Source organism: Pezoporus flaviventris, unplaced genomic scaffold, assembly GCF_033815535.1.
Source record: "Pezoporus flaviventris isolate CSIRO_AGI_PZ_B2104156 unplaced genomic scaffold, CSIRO_AGI_Pfla_v1 ptg000228l, whole genome shotgun sequence".
NCBI classification, from domain to species: domain Eukaryota; kingdom Metazoa; phylum Chordata; class Aves; order Psittaciformes; family Psittacidae; genus Pezoporus; species Pezoporus flaviventris.
The window spans coordinates 77,382-92,456 of NW_026892776.1; the positions used below are offsets into that span (position 1 = coordinate 77,382).

The 15,075-nt window shown below is 44.2% G+C and overlaps 1 long non-coding RNA gene and 1 pseudogene across 1 annotated transcript; both read right to left on the bottom strand.

Moving 5' to 3' along the window:
• Positions 1 to 1,293: 1,293 nt before the first annotated feature.
• On the bottom strand, positions 1,294 to 2,484 carry LOC133262987 (olfactory receptor 14J1-like; annotated as a pseudogene).
• A 7,507-nt stretch (positions 2,485 to 9,991) lies between these two features.
• On the bottom strand, positions 9,992 to 11,353 carry LOC133262980 (uncharacterized). Its single transcript, XR_009741421.1, has 2 exons — positions 11,228 to 11,353; positions 9,992 to 10,687 (listed from the first exon to the last, which is right to left on the bottom strand). It is a non-coding gene; the product is annotated as an uncharacterized LOC133262980 (long non-coding RNA).
• Positions 11,354 to 15,075: the final 3,722 nt, after the last annotated feature.

Below are 15,075 nucleotides of genomic sequence, written 5' to 3' on the forward strand. Positions count from 1 at the left end.
GGGGTGTTCCTGGGTGTTATGGTGGTGTTTTAGAGTTGTCCATTAGAGCAGCTTGCTCCAAGCCCCTGTGTCCAACCTGGCCTTGAACACTGCCAGGGATGGGGCAGCCACAGCTTCTCTGGGCATCTGTGCCAGCACCCTCACAGGGAGGAATTCCTTCCTAACGTCTGATTTAAATCCCCCCTTTTTCAGCTTAAAGCCATTACCCCTTGTCCTGTGTCATGGTTTAAGCCCAGCCAGCAACCCAGAACCATGCAGCCGCTCACTCACTCCTTCCCCTTCCTCCCTTCACTCCCAGAGCGGGATGGGGAAGAGAACTGAAAGAACATAACTCCCACGGGTTGAGATAAGAACAGTCCAGTAACTAAGGTATGACACAAATCACTGCTGCTACCAGCAATAATAATAATGATAAGGGAAATAACAAGGGAAGAGAATACAACCGCTGATGACACACCACATGATACCCAGCCCTACCCGAGAAGTGATCTCACCCATCTGGGTAACTGCTCCCAGTTTATATACTGGGTATGATGTCCAGTGGTATGGAATACCTCTTTGGCTAGCTTGGGTCAGGTGTCCCGTCTCTGCTTCTTCCCGGCTTCCCCTCCTCCCTGGCAAGCATGAGACTCACAAAGTCCTTGGTCAGAGTAAACATTGCTGAGCACCAACTAAAACCATCGGTGTTATCAGCGCTGTTCCCAGGCTGAAAGTCAAAACCACAGCACTGCACCTGCTACTAAGAAGGAGAAAAATATCTGCTACTGCTGAACCCAAGACATCCTGTCACTGCACAACCTCGTGAAAAAGTCCCTCTCCAGATTTTTTTGTAGGTCCTGTTTAGGTATGGGCTTATTCAGGTCTTCCTGGCGCCTTCTGTTCTCCACACCGAACACCCCCAGCTCTCTCAGCCTGTCATCATCAGCCCCTTAGAGCATCTTTGTGACCCTTCATAAACCCATCATTGTAGGATCATAAGAGAACAGAGGTTGGAAGGGACCCCAGCTCCCCCAGCCTCTCCCCCCAGGCACCCTGCTCCAGTCCCTGCCTGTCCTGAGGGCCCGCTGGTAAACCCACTCCCACTTGCCGATAGCGTTTCTGAATTGGGGATCTGAAACCTGGATGGAGTATTCCAGAGGATCCCTTCCCTTGTTCTCCTGCCATGCTCCTGCTCATACAGCCTGCGATGCTGCCATCCTCCCTTGCTGCCAGGGCACACACTGCCTCCTGGCCAGCTCCTGCCCACCCAGACCTTTCCCATGGGCTGCTCTCAGCCAGGCAGCCCCAGCCTGTGCCATTGCAGGGCAGTCCCCTGCAGGGACCCCTGTGTCCCCTGCTCTGCTGCCCAGGACACCCTGAGAGGTCTGCAGCCCCCCCATGCCATCCCATCGCCCAACACCAGCACAACAGCCCCAGCCCTTGGGCTCCCCAAGAGCTCTTCCTGCCCCAGGCACAGAGCAGGTATCCCAGAGCTGCAGCAGCCAGAAAGCTGATTTCATTCCCCTTCATTCCTGCCATGTGAGGACACATCACAGAGAAGAAGTTACTGCAGGATCATTTATTTGCCTTAAATACAATGAGAGATCCCATTGACACAAAGGCTGTGGGTCAGACAAGACGGGTGGCTACTTAAGGAGGAGAGGATGAAAACTGACATGTCTTTGAAGATGGCAACATCACAAGTGGAAACAGGAAAACAACTTGAAAGCAGAAAAGACAGACTTGGCCTGGCATGGCTTACACTGGGAGCCCTTTGCAGAGGACAGCAGGCAGTGTATGGCTGCTGAAACACATCCAGTCACCAGCTTCTCAGAGCATCCTTGAGCTCCTGGTTCCTCAGGCTGTAGATGAGGGGGTTCACTGCTGGAGGCACCACCAAGTACAGCACTGACACCACCCAGTCCAGGGATGGGGAGGATATGAAGGGGCTTCAAGTAGGCAAATGCTGCAGTGCTGACAAGCAAGGAGAGCACGGCCAGGTGAGGGAGGCACGTGGAAAAGGCTTTGTGGCATCCCTGCTCAGAGGGGATCCTCAGCATGGCCCTGAAGATCTGCACACAGGACCCCACAATGAACACAAGACACCCAATAGCAATCAGGGCACCTACCACAAGAAGCCCAACTTCCCTGCAGTAGGAATGTGAGCAGGAGAGCTTGAGGATCTAGGGGATTTCACAGAAGAACTGCTCCACAGCATTGCCTTGGTAGAGGGGTAGTGAAAATGTATTGGCTGTGTGCAGTAGAGCAGTGAGAAACCCAGTGCCCCAGGCAGCTGCTGCCATGTGGACACAAGCTCTGCTGCCCAGGAGGATCCAGTAGTGCAGGGGCTTGCAGATAGCCAGGTAGCAGTTGTAGGACATGACAGTGAGGAGAGAAAACTCAGCTAAGATGAAAAAGAGAAAGAAAAAAGGCCTGTGCAGCACAGCCTGTGTAGGAGATGGCCATGGTGTCCCAGAGGGAATTAGCCATAGATTTGGGGACAGTTGTGCAGATGCAGCCCAGGTCCAGCAGGGAGCAGCTGAGGAGGAAGAAGTACCTGGGGGTGTGGAGGTGCTGGTCGCAGGCTGTGCTGGTGATGATGAGGCCATTGCCCAGGAGCACAGGCAGCAAGATGCCCAGGAAGAGCCAGAAGTGGCAGAGCTGCAGCGCCCGCGTGTCTGCGAATGGCAGGAAGAGCTGGGTGATGGAGCTGCCATTGGGCATCTGATGCCTCTGGGCATGGGGCACTGTGAGAGTAGAAAAAGGCAGTGACAGGTTAGGGGAGACCTCTTTGAGCTGTCTCGGTGTCTTTCAGAAGGACACTATGCAAACATGCTCCAAGTGACTGGGGATTGGAGCAGCATCACCCTTGCAACACTTCACTTCCCTGGCAGGGGTAGTTCTTTCTCCCACAGCTTCTCCTCTAGTGCTGTGGGGATCTCTGGGGCAGGCTGAGTGCTGACCCTGGCAGGTAGCAGAGTCCCTGCCCCAGCACACAGCTGAGGCTTATATTTAGCTTATGTTTAGCTGCACATTTGTGATGGGGGATCTGTGGGAGTACAGGGCTTGAATATCCCATGAGGGAAGGAATCTCTGCTTTATAACAGGGACACAGGGCTAGGACTTCAGTTTTCCAGAGAAAAGGAATGTTATGCTTTGATTTGATTAACCCTAGTGTGACTGATGGAAGAAGCCTCAGTGTCTGTATTTCAGGCAGCTTGCTTTCACAAGCTACCTGGAAGATGAAGATGTACTTATGGTACAGGCTTTCTCCTCCATAAAAAGTCAAAGTACGCTGAGCACCTGTACACAATTTAGTCACATTGGTTGTGTTAAAGTCTGTACAGGAGGAAAAATCAACAGCGCAGTGATAAGCACTGAATTCTGTGTTCACAGGCTCTGAAATTTAGCAGCTTCATACAAATCACATCATTCTGCTTGATGTCTCATTACGTCATTCAACACTGCACTCCAGTACTATGTAACATGTTTACATATATAAGGACTCATAGTAATGTCTCATGCACGTGTTTAAAATTTACTGTTGGCAAACAGGACTGTTTACCATATGCCTGAAACCTAGAGACATGGAATTTGAATGTCACAAATATACTTCTAAGACAAACAAACACTTCAGTTTCATTAAAGAAAAGCTGCTCACATAAAAAGTAATAGTAAGGAAATAAGAACATTTGAAAATCAGAGGCCAAGTCAAAACCAGAGGCTTGTGTAAATCACCACCAAACTGAAATCAACTGAGCTGAGCCATTCTGTACAAGCTCTGGAAGTGTCACAGCTTCCCTTACCTATCTCACGGTATTAAAACAGGAGCAGTCTTTACACTGAATTACTCTTCCCTAGTTCTGTTGTTCAATTCATGTATTTGCTCAGTTTGGGGGTTAAATAAAACCAGTCAATTCCTAATTCTTTTCTTTTTTAGTGTTCGGGTATCAGGATGGTGGGGAATTGTCTGGGATGTACCTAAGCACAGCAGCACATTGACATTTAAACACCTGAAAATAACCCCAATACAACATTTGATAAATATTTCTAGTTTTCAAGAAACACTTCAATTCAACCCCACACTCAAGTCAAAAGACAAGTATTTCTGGAGCTCCATAAAGGTCATCACTGTGCAAAAGCAGCCAAGCCTCTGCTTTGAAACCTGGCTGGTCTTTGGGCAAGTCTGAGGCACAGCTTTCAAATTCTTCCACTGCCTTTTGAGAACCACAAAAACAGAAATCCTCATGAATTCAGGAACGCTTTTCCAAATAAACCTGTATTTCTGTGTTCTCCTTTCTCACCCAGTAAGAGGCTGGTTGATACTCACCTGCCCACAGGACACTGCAGCAAAAAACCTGCTTCATAGCTCTAAATTGCTTTGAACAGAGGTGTCTTAGCTGAACATGAAGCACTATTTTCAGATTTAACACAAGGAATCACTACTTAAGATACGCAGATTTTCTCACATTGCGTTTAATAGTGATTAAGAAATACAAATAGTATAGCTCTCACAGCAGGGAAATATTTGTAACACCTACCTCTGGGCCACAAGTCAGCTTTGCATACTTGCATGGTGTTTGATTAGCCATTACTTTATACACAGGTTCTCCTGATGTAGCCAGAAAACTGAATGAAGGAGGAATCACAGAGCTGTGGGCTTTGAGCAACTCAGGAGTCTGCAGTGGGTAACCACGAGCTCTAAAACACTTGTGCCAGTCACAGAAAAACTGCTCTTGCTATGCAGAGATGTGTATGAAGGGTTACAGAGAAGACTGAATACTTTCATTACCGACAGAACTAAGGCAGACTTCATCTCAGAGCTGTAAGCCATGGCCCCAGATGTGAACCTCAGTAACACAAGGAAGAGCAGACTCACAATCACTGCAATGAACAGCCCACTAGAAAGATGAGAAACAGAAACACAGGGAGAACAAGTATGAGAATCTTTCTTGCATGCCTCTTACTCCAAATGAGGGTCATTTCATCTCATGTAGGAGAATGGTTTGTAAAAATGTATTTCAAAATCTTCCTTATGAAATATTTCCTCATGGCTCTTGCTATTAGAAACAGACAGATCATATATGATGATGTCACCAGACACAGCCAGAAATGTTGGCGCACACTAAGTTCTCAGGGCATCTGAATGGGACCAGCACACGTCTGGTTTGGTCATTTACACTGGCTGACCAACTCACTGCCTTTCCCAGGCCATGGCCTAGTCTACAGCACACAAAGTTAAACGGGAGAAATACCTGTGTGTGGGGAGGTTGCTGGTTTATGTCCTCCATTTAAAATCCCTGCTTGCACAGAAACAATATTAGGAAAGTAACATTTGAGGAGCTTTCCTAGAAAAAAAAGAATTCATTTCAGGAGGAAAACCAGTGACTTTTTCTACCCATCGGAGAGGAAAATGATCAGGGCCTAGTGATGCATAAAAAGAACCTGTTAAGAGCCATCAGTGGGATCCCTAGGAAAGACATCTCCAGTCTCTTTATCAAGTCTGTGGTAAGGAAACATTGGCTTTCATTTCACTCCCAGAAAGCAAGTCAGAAAGGAAAGAATGACTGCAAAAGGCCTTTTTACTCAGTGGGGGCCTTCTAAAGCAATGTATATGAAGCAGAGTGAGTAATGGTTCCATCCAACAAAGATTCAGCTCAGACACTTCCCAGAACATTTCATTTCTCATAATTCTGAGGTGTGACATCAGAATTTTGTATTAGAACAGACTCAAAAGAAATGAAACCCTCTTCTTGCCTGTGGTGAGAAACTTCTCTTCTGAACATTCTGTGTTTATTTAGCCAGTGACTAAAGATAAAAAATGGGTCAGCCTGACCACAAACAATCAAAACCGGATGTTTTGGGCAAACTAAGCCACACGGGCAGAGGGAAAAGAAAAAGAACATCAGTTTATTTATTTAGTTAAACTTTTGTAAACTGGTCTGAAGACCTAGCCCTTTAAAGGCTTCCCAGCATGATGTGTTCTCCCTTTCTGAATGGCTTGTTTGAAATTCAGAATGTATTCCTGAAAAAAAAAAAGCTGTTGTTTTGGAGTTCCTGACTCTGTTCTTTAAAGCACTTAAGTTACCTTTATCTACAGTTAGCTTCAGATTTACACGAGCCCTAGTAACACCAAAACTGAACGAATATATGGTAACAACTGTCCTTAACAGAGTGGTTCCCTTCAACTGAGCCTTGAAAGCAGCAGTTCTTTGGGAGAAAGATAAAAAGAACAGAAAAATTCCATATCTGATTTTTAATCCTGCCTCCTTTCACCATCAGGCCTTCACTCTCATCACCCAACCTCTGGCACTTTAATATGTTTGCCCGGAAATCATTGGATGCATGCTGTCATTTGGTGAAAAGTGTGATGAAAATTCTATCCAACTACTTTAAAAGTAACAATCATTCCTTATAAAAGTATCCTATTTGAAATGTGGAAACTGGCTTCAGGACTGATAAACTCTGTTCAGAAAATGGTCAGTTCTCTCTCCAGCCCATCTGTTGATCAGTATCTCTTTTGAAAGAATGTGCACTACAAGCCTCATTTCAATAAGAGATCTAGAGAGAATGGCCATTTAGGCACATATACTTACATATTTGCTTCAGCAAAATACCTACTTCTTTTGGTTTGATGCTGCATTTTTACTAACTGCCGATTACTGAGTAAGAATTGCAAGATAAGGCTAACTCTGTTTAGTAGTTTTTGTTCTTTAAGTTGCTTCGCCTGCTGCACTGGATTTACAGAGTTATACTGGATTTATGTATTATAATGAATTTAACTACATATCGCTAATATCAATTTGGGAATTGTGATGTGTTTTATATAGATACTCATGATATTTAACAATGGCAATTGGTTAGAAAGTCTCTTAATCAAGATTTTTTAGGCTTGAAATTACCATGCAGATGGGTCCTGCAACAGAAGACAGCACCTCTTGGGTCTGTGATTGATAAGATATCAAAAAGCTACTCCAGACAATACTGTATGCATGTATGCTGTGCTATCCTTACCTCATGTACAGAACCATAACAAAACTACAGCAGAGTTTAAAAGTAGGTTTGGTAACAAACATGTATGTGATCTATTTTTCAATTCCCTACATGCTCCAAAGTGAGTTTGGAAAAACGTAAAAATACCCATTAGAATCTTACATTAAAATCCAGTACCAAGAAATGGCAAAGTCTTCAAAACCTTGTACTCCAATTGATCTTGCATCCAGGACATTCTTGATGCCGCTGAGAAAAGACAAACCAGAGAAAAGCTTGCTTTAGATAGAAAAGCAAAATATATTTAAACAACAAATAGGCACAGAGAAGGAATTGCAAATATCTTTGCTAGGGATGAGTACATTACTGTCCTCCAGCTCCAGCTCCACCACCAAGCCAACATCACCCACAGTTACACCAAAACAATTGTCAAAATGCCCATACGGCTCCTGAAAACACTTTAGTAAAAAACCTTCCTGAGTACTCACTCTCACCAGATAGAACTGACCATTATTATGACACAAGTGTACGCTATGCAGATCTGCAGTGGACCAAGAGCCAAACAGTTGTCACTCCAGAACTGCTAATAGCAGGGAATCAGAAAACAGCTCAGTGAAGCAAAAGGAGGACTTCTTGGAGTTTTTTTCCTAGCCTGCAAAGTGCATATGAATGTTTTCCTCAGAAGAAATGAAGGATCTTCTGATCAAAGAACAGTGTAGTTGTAGAGGCCAGAAGAAGGAAACTTCTTAAGGTGCGGGTGTTACCACTGCTACCAAGGTGCCAGAATGTGGCAGCTTCAGATCGAGAGGTAAGAGAAGGTACCCCTGTGCTCCAAACAGACAGGCTGAGGATGGAGAGCAGCTGGAAAAGGGAGGCTATTGCAGCGGTTTTCTCTCATCCTGGTTGCTACCTAGGATTGGAGATGCTTGCTGTCCATCTGCAAGGGAGGTGCTGCCTGGCGTCAAGAGCCCAGGACATTGCCTTTTGACCTTCAGACATGTGCTAAACATAGGAGCACACTGATGAGGTGAGATGCCAAAGTACTAGGACAGTCCACGGTAGTAGAAAGGCCGCTGTAGGAAGGGAGAGCTGAGGCCATTACTGGCTGGCCCAAGTCCTGCTGCATGAGCATTACGTTTTGAACCTCCTTTAACTTTCCTTGGTACTATTTTTTGCTAGGAAAACCTAGCAGAATGCTTTAAAAACTGACAGTCATTCTGAGGCAGACTAAGGCTTTTGGCTCCTTGCTCACTTCTGCATACCACAGTGATGGTTTTCCTTATTGGAACTTTGCAAGTGCTCACGCACAGAAACCATCTGCTAGGCAAGTCTTGTCTGGGTACCCTCAGCGATTTGCTACAACAGATTCTAATCTTTGTTTTTCAATTCCTAAATTATTATTTCACACTCTCAGAATCCAACATGCAAGCACTTAATTAGGGTAAAACCTACTTTGCAGCTTCCCTGAGATCAGTTACATTTCTTGTTTTCCCTCTTCCATCTTCGTCAAGCTCCACTTCTGGCATCTTTTGTAACATATTTAAACAATTTCAGAGTCAAGGTCAATTGTTTTTCAGCCGATTATCTAATGGAATATTGACTCTGAGAACTCTTGGAAGAGCCATTCTATTCACAATGAGGATTTTTATGTTCTGGGACTTTTGGTGCGAGCTCAGGCATGGTGCAACTGGAATCTCTTCAACTGGAGATTCTAGGTACTACCCAGTAACAACAGTAGTATCTGCAGCAGTTTCAGAATTCGGAACAAATGCAGAACGTCCTCTCTGTGACTACCTGGGCAGCTTGAAAAACCTGCAGCTTGTTCTTCATGAATGGTATTAGCACCCAAAATACATAACAGCAAGTGTCAGTTCCTCATATGCCAAGTGAGCTCCAGCACCAGCCACTATCACTAGACATTCTTGGAGAAGAAGCAACGGAAAAAAGAAACTATTGGTTAGACAGAGGGAGGAGGAGATTATAAAAGAGAGAGACAAGGACAGATGTTCACATACTCATTTATGCTGCCCTGCTCTTTGCTGCACCAAGTCCTTGTTTTCATTCCAAAGGGAAGAGCGGGTCAGTCCTCCCGCACAGCTGTACTTCACCTTTACCTAACACTTCTGCACTTTCTGTATCAGCTTCCAATAAACACTGATGCCAGGGCTCAATATTCAGTCTGGAATATCTAACACCCTCCCCCAGACCCCCCAGTATTCTCAGGAAATAATTAAGGAATGTGTCTCTTTTCCTCCCACTGTAATCTTCACCTCGGGATGTACTCTAAAAGAAGATACTAGCTTTTTTTGCAGAGGATTTTCTGTCTTTTGGGTGAGTACATCATTTTTCATACAGATTTTTAATTTTTTATCATTTCATCCATTATTTTCTCTTTTTGGCAGCCTGTGCCTGGTTTACACGATCTCAGTTTTAAAGCATGGGAAAGTAAACAGCAGTTCCTTATTTGCAGGAGCTTCTAGGCCAGTGACAGATACTCCAGAGCTCTGACTAATCTGCGCTTGAGCATTTTAGGCATCTCCCCACTGCCCGAGTCCTGCCTGCCCATCTGTGCTAAGCACTTACAATCAACTGAGGGAAGTAGAATAATGAGGGAAGCAGAGTAATCTCAGTCTCCCCTCTGACTGCTTAAAGCCATTCCCCCTTGTCCTGTCCCTACACCCCTTCTCCAAAGCCCCCCTCCAGGTTTATTCTAGCCCCTTTAAGGCCCAGAGCTGCTCTAAGGTCCCCCTTTAAGGAACCTTCTCTTCTGCAAGCTGAACAGCTCTCTCAGCCTCTGACGTTTATCTCCTGGGCTCTGGGTGAAGGCCAATGATCCACAGAGGACGTGGATGAGAAATTAATAAAATATACTATACTTTCTCACACTAGTTTTCTGCAGTCAAGCCAAAATGCAACAGTTGAAGAGCTTGATCTGGGAAGCAATCAAGACTGCTACCATGTAGGAAATAACTCATATGCCAGTAATACTGCTTCAATGCATCAAATTAAGGACAAGTAGAGCTGGTGCATCAAAACACCTTGGTTAATTTTCTACATTCCTTAACAAAATGCGTTCTCATCAAAATCATCACGAAACGCAAACAAAAGTCTCGAGGCTCAAAGTTTCACATGGACATGTAAGAGACGTTTTTACCTGTATTCAAAGCTCTTTCTCAGACCTGATTTCAGTTTTAGAAGAGCATTTGTATCTACTTCATGGTTAGCCTTCCCTGGAAGAGGGATTCCAAGTGGGACCAGCTGAGGAACTGGCACAGAGCCAGACATCACTTTCTCCACAGTGCTCTTGAAAGAAGAAAAACAAAAAGGCAGACAATAATGTTTCTGAACAGAAGAATGCATTGAGAGATACAGTCTTTGAATGGGATTCCTGCCTTCATTTGTTTCTCTTGAAAGAGAGAACATCAGATTTTTTAAAGTGTTATTCCTCATGGCATGATTTTCACATTGGAAAGGAGCAAGAAACCAACAACCATCCAAATTCCAACTTATTCTCCTCTTGCAGAACTGCGAACAAAGCTTGATGAGCACTGCTGCTTCCATTTCACTTTGACCTTCCTTGCTCAAGTCTGGTTCCCATGTGTTCCAGAGAAACAGCTTTAGCATCATACATCAATGATACCTGATAGGAGTGAGTAACAGGGAAGTCTCTCCACCCTAATGGCACATTGGAGCCAGCCTCTTGTTTCATTGCAGCCACCTGAATAGATACAAGATGTATACAAAGGGCTAAAGCAAGACAGCCCTTGCTTAAGCTTATCTCAGCTTCTATAGGCACTACGAATATACCTATAAACAGGTGCCAGACATGATTTATCATAATTACAGAGTCATTATCATGTCACACAATTCAAGACTGACAAACTGCATTTGCATACAATAACATTTTGCAATACAAAACGATGTACTCCAGATCTTGGGAACTGATCCGCAGCGCCAGGAAACATGCCTGCACTGCAAGTGTTTCCTTCGGTAACCAACCCTTTGTTCCTCCAGACACATCTCTTACACTGGTCAGCAATGCAGACAGCACTGATTCAGCACGGCAGGGGTTCCTCAGTCTGTGCTCTGTCTGAGGCTATGCTGAAGAGAAGCCACAGTGCTGTCTGCAGGCGCCCATCTCCTTGGATGGGTTGCCCCAGAACAGTGGTTCAGGACTGGGGCAGTTCTCAGCCAAACTCTTGGGCTGCACACACACGGTGTGCACGGGACACACAAGGGTGTTGGCTCAGATCTTTACCTGATGCGAAGGGGCTGCGAGCAGCTTTCCTCAAGGAGCCGCCTGCTCCTGGCACCCCTGCACCAAAAGCACAGGACTTCGGTTCAGCCTCCTGAGAGCCCAGCCCTGCTGGGACACAATGGTCCTGCCGCCACGCCCAGCCCCTGCCCCAGCGTGGGCTGTAAGATTGCCGAATCGAGTGGCAGTGATGCACTCTAGAGGACACCAAAGGGGTGACACGGATCAGGAGAAAGGGAACCGACTGGCAGATTTAGAGGCAAAAAGAGTGGCAGAAGAAGAGGTAAACCTATTGGCCATAAGAGCAGACGGAAAGATAGGAAGTGTTAATTCTGAAATTTCTGATTCAAAGGAAGATTTAAAACTAGCTCAGGATTTGAAGGCACAACTTCAAGATAAAATGCATAGGAATCTGAAGTGGGAATCTATAGTGGGAATCTTCAGTAAGACTCATCTTAATTCTTTCTTCCTTAAATATTGATGGGAAAATGCTGTAACTTCTCAGCACTGGTGGAAAGACAAATGCAAGTTATCTGACATCTGTGTAAATTGAGACTGAACATTTTACAGCACCTCATCTCCTTACCTCATCGTGTTTGGCTTTGAGCCTTACAATAAATAATTCAATATCTGGAAAAAGTTACTTGACACATGCCAGTGAAGGGATTTTCAAAATATTCACTGTTGTGAAGCAGGATTTTTTTTTCTCCCATTATGTTTTTGAGGCTTTGGCTACTTTTTTCCAGTTGTTGGACTGTTAGGGGCATGGGAAATGAAGTTCATTGAAGCTGATTCAATAAAGAGCTGAAGCAGGTATTCGTAGAACAGCTTAGGTTTAAGAGTCCTGTGCTGAGATTCTTGATCCTAATTATGGATTGAGCTGTTCAGTTCTGTGGAAGGCCACTTACTGTGTAGTATTAAAGTTTTTATGCTTTGTAGAAAGAAAAGGAACAGCTGTTTGCTCCATCCAGTCCCTTGTTATCAGTCACTGGGCTATAAGGTATGACTTTGTTTCTCCCTCTTAGATCTTTCCTCATGCTTCTGTTTCATTGTTTGTAAACTAAGTGTGGTGTTGTAAGACTGCAGGAGGACTGACTCCAGCTCAGTTGTTAAATCAGTCTTCTATACATTGCTAACTTGGACCGGCACATTAATTGTGAGGTTGTTGGCAGTCTAGAATGTGCAGGACTTTTGGTTTCCCCCTGCCTCCCCACAGAACTTACTGTATTCTTAGGAGAAAGCTTGGTTGCACAGAATCAGTGTTTTCTTCTCAGGTAGTCCACAGCTTCAGAGCTGTCACCAAAGGGCATTAAAGAAGTGAGGGTAGTTACAAGTATATGCTGTCCCACTTGTTATAAATGTTAAGCAAATAGGCATTAGATATAGTCACTCTCAGTTTTGTTTATAACTTGGTTGTAATTGCACTTCATCCCACGTAACCCAAAGTCTTCATTGTCCTAAAAAGGTATGCTGTGTGTCAGCATCAAGACATACATTATTTTTGTTACTTTTCTGTGACTTCCAGGTGGTATTTACAAATTGTATTAAATTGTAATTACTTCCATTTCTTGAGGAGTTGTCTGGATCCTCAGTGTTGAATTTGGCATGCATAGTGCAAGAGCAACTTACTGTTCATGGTTTCATGGGGTTCAGGTATTGACAATTGCAATGTGTGCTTCTGCAAAGACTCTGCATTCCATTTTGTACATGTATTTGCACTGGGGTTTTTTTTGGTTTGGTTTGGGTTTGGGTTTTTTTTTTTAGTATATATATTGCTGTAGTACTTTTTGAATCAATTTCTCCTATTTGTGGCAGACAATGTTTTAAAACACTAGTTAATAGCAATGATAAAGGATAGTAGTAATTCCTATCAGATGTTGTGGACATCATTCCAGTTTTACAAAAAGCTTTAAATAACTCTAAACTGACAGTGTGTGTCTGTGGCATTTGAGGAAAGATAACTTTGCAGATTGAAAATCATCTTACTTTTACCTAAAAGTGCCTTCTCCTTTCCTGTCTTTTCCTTTCTTGAAAAAACATATAAGTTCTTTTTCATTAATTGATACATGAGCGGCTTTGCCAGTTTCTTAGGGCATCATTTCCTAAGCGCAAATAGGTCTATGTTTGACTCCTCCTTTGAAGGGAGTAACAGAATGTAACTATAACACCTTCTCCAATCCCACACTAAAAGCTGTAATGCTTTTTGTAACTGTTTCATCAACTATCCATGTCAGGGAAATAATGAATCACAGGGGAACTTCACCTGTGTCCTTTCAACTGCCTTGCTTCAAAGTTTTGTTTGAATGTCTGTCATAAACCCAGAGAAGTTCTTTGCTTTCTCCACATGATCATCAAGCAGCTTCTGTCTTGAAAATAATGAAGAGACCCTCAGCAAGAAACTTGTGTTTCAGAATTTTTTTGTACCAATATTGGATACCTGCTTAACAAATGATTCACATTTCTTTACCCTTTCCAATACATTCATCCAAGTCACTGCTGCTCACACTGCTTAGCAGATTATAATTAGCATTTTCAGATTGGTAGCTGGAAAAGGATATCTCTTTTTGACAAATGCTTTCCCAATGACTGGTTATGCAAATACCACTTTTTCTGGCAGCCATGAATACTGCTTTTGCATGCTCTATTCTATACTCCCAGTTCGACTTTTGGTGTTGTAACCTTGCGTTTTGAGAGCTGAATGCGAGTGGATCACATTCTGTAGTAAGATTACGAGTTGAATCTTAATCAAGTCTATATAATCATCATCTGTTAATATCATCTCCCATTCAGATGGTGAGGCTGTAGTGCAAGAAAGGAGCTCATGACAGGAAAATCAAGAGTAGAAGGACTATGAGGAAGATGTTAGAAGAAAGATCCCCAAGAGCTGTGGAGACAGTAGGTTATAGGTGTGAAGTGGACTTCCCCTTCAAATATGCTGTGGATCTCAGATTCGCCAGTGCTTGGCTTAGGCTCTGAAGCCTAAAGGGAGGGAATGGTCAGAAGGGGGCTGCAAGAGTGAAGAATCAGACATTTCTGGGAGAGTGTTCTGGGGCTCTTCATAGCAAAACATGTCTGACTTGCACTGCTGCTGATCTGTAGTTTTTAGTACAGTTAAGGCAGAGGTTAGTCAGTTAAAAACAGGCAATCAAATGACAGCAAGTATGTAAGCACAGTGGCTTAATGCACAGGTATAGATGAAATTGCTTGTGTTGCTAAGTGAATTAGAGAGTGGGATTTGTAATGTTAGTTCTAGAATAAGCACTTCAGTGTGAAGATTGTCGTGGTTTAAAACCAGGCAGAGGGCTCGTTCACTCACTCCCCCCCTCCTTCTTGTTCTTCCCCTACTCCCAGAGGGATGGAGAGGAGAATCGAAACGAATGTAACTCCCACGGGTTGAGATAAGAACAGTTTAGTAACTAAGGTATAACACAAATCACTACTGCTACCACCAATAATAACAATGATAAAGGAAATAACAAGGGAAGAGAATACAACATCTCACCACCAGCTGACCAATAACTCACACCCCCCCGCCTGACCAAGCTCTGACCGATGCCTCCTCCAACCCCGCAGACCCAGCCCTTCTGGCTAACTCCCAGTTACATCCTGGGCATGACGTGCTGCGGTATGGAATACCTCTTTGGTCAGTTTGGGTCAGGTGTCCTGTCTCTGCTTCCTCCCAGCTTCCCCTCCTCCCTGGCAGAGCATGAGGCTCACAAAGTCCTTGGCCAAGCCAAAACATCATTGTTATCAGCTCTGTTCCCAAGCCGAAAGTCAAAACACTGCACTGCACCAGCTACCAAGGAGGAGAAAAATGACTGCTACTGCTGAACCCAGGACAAGTTGTGTTG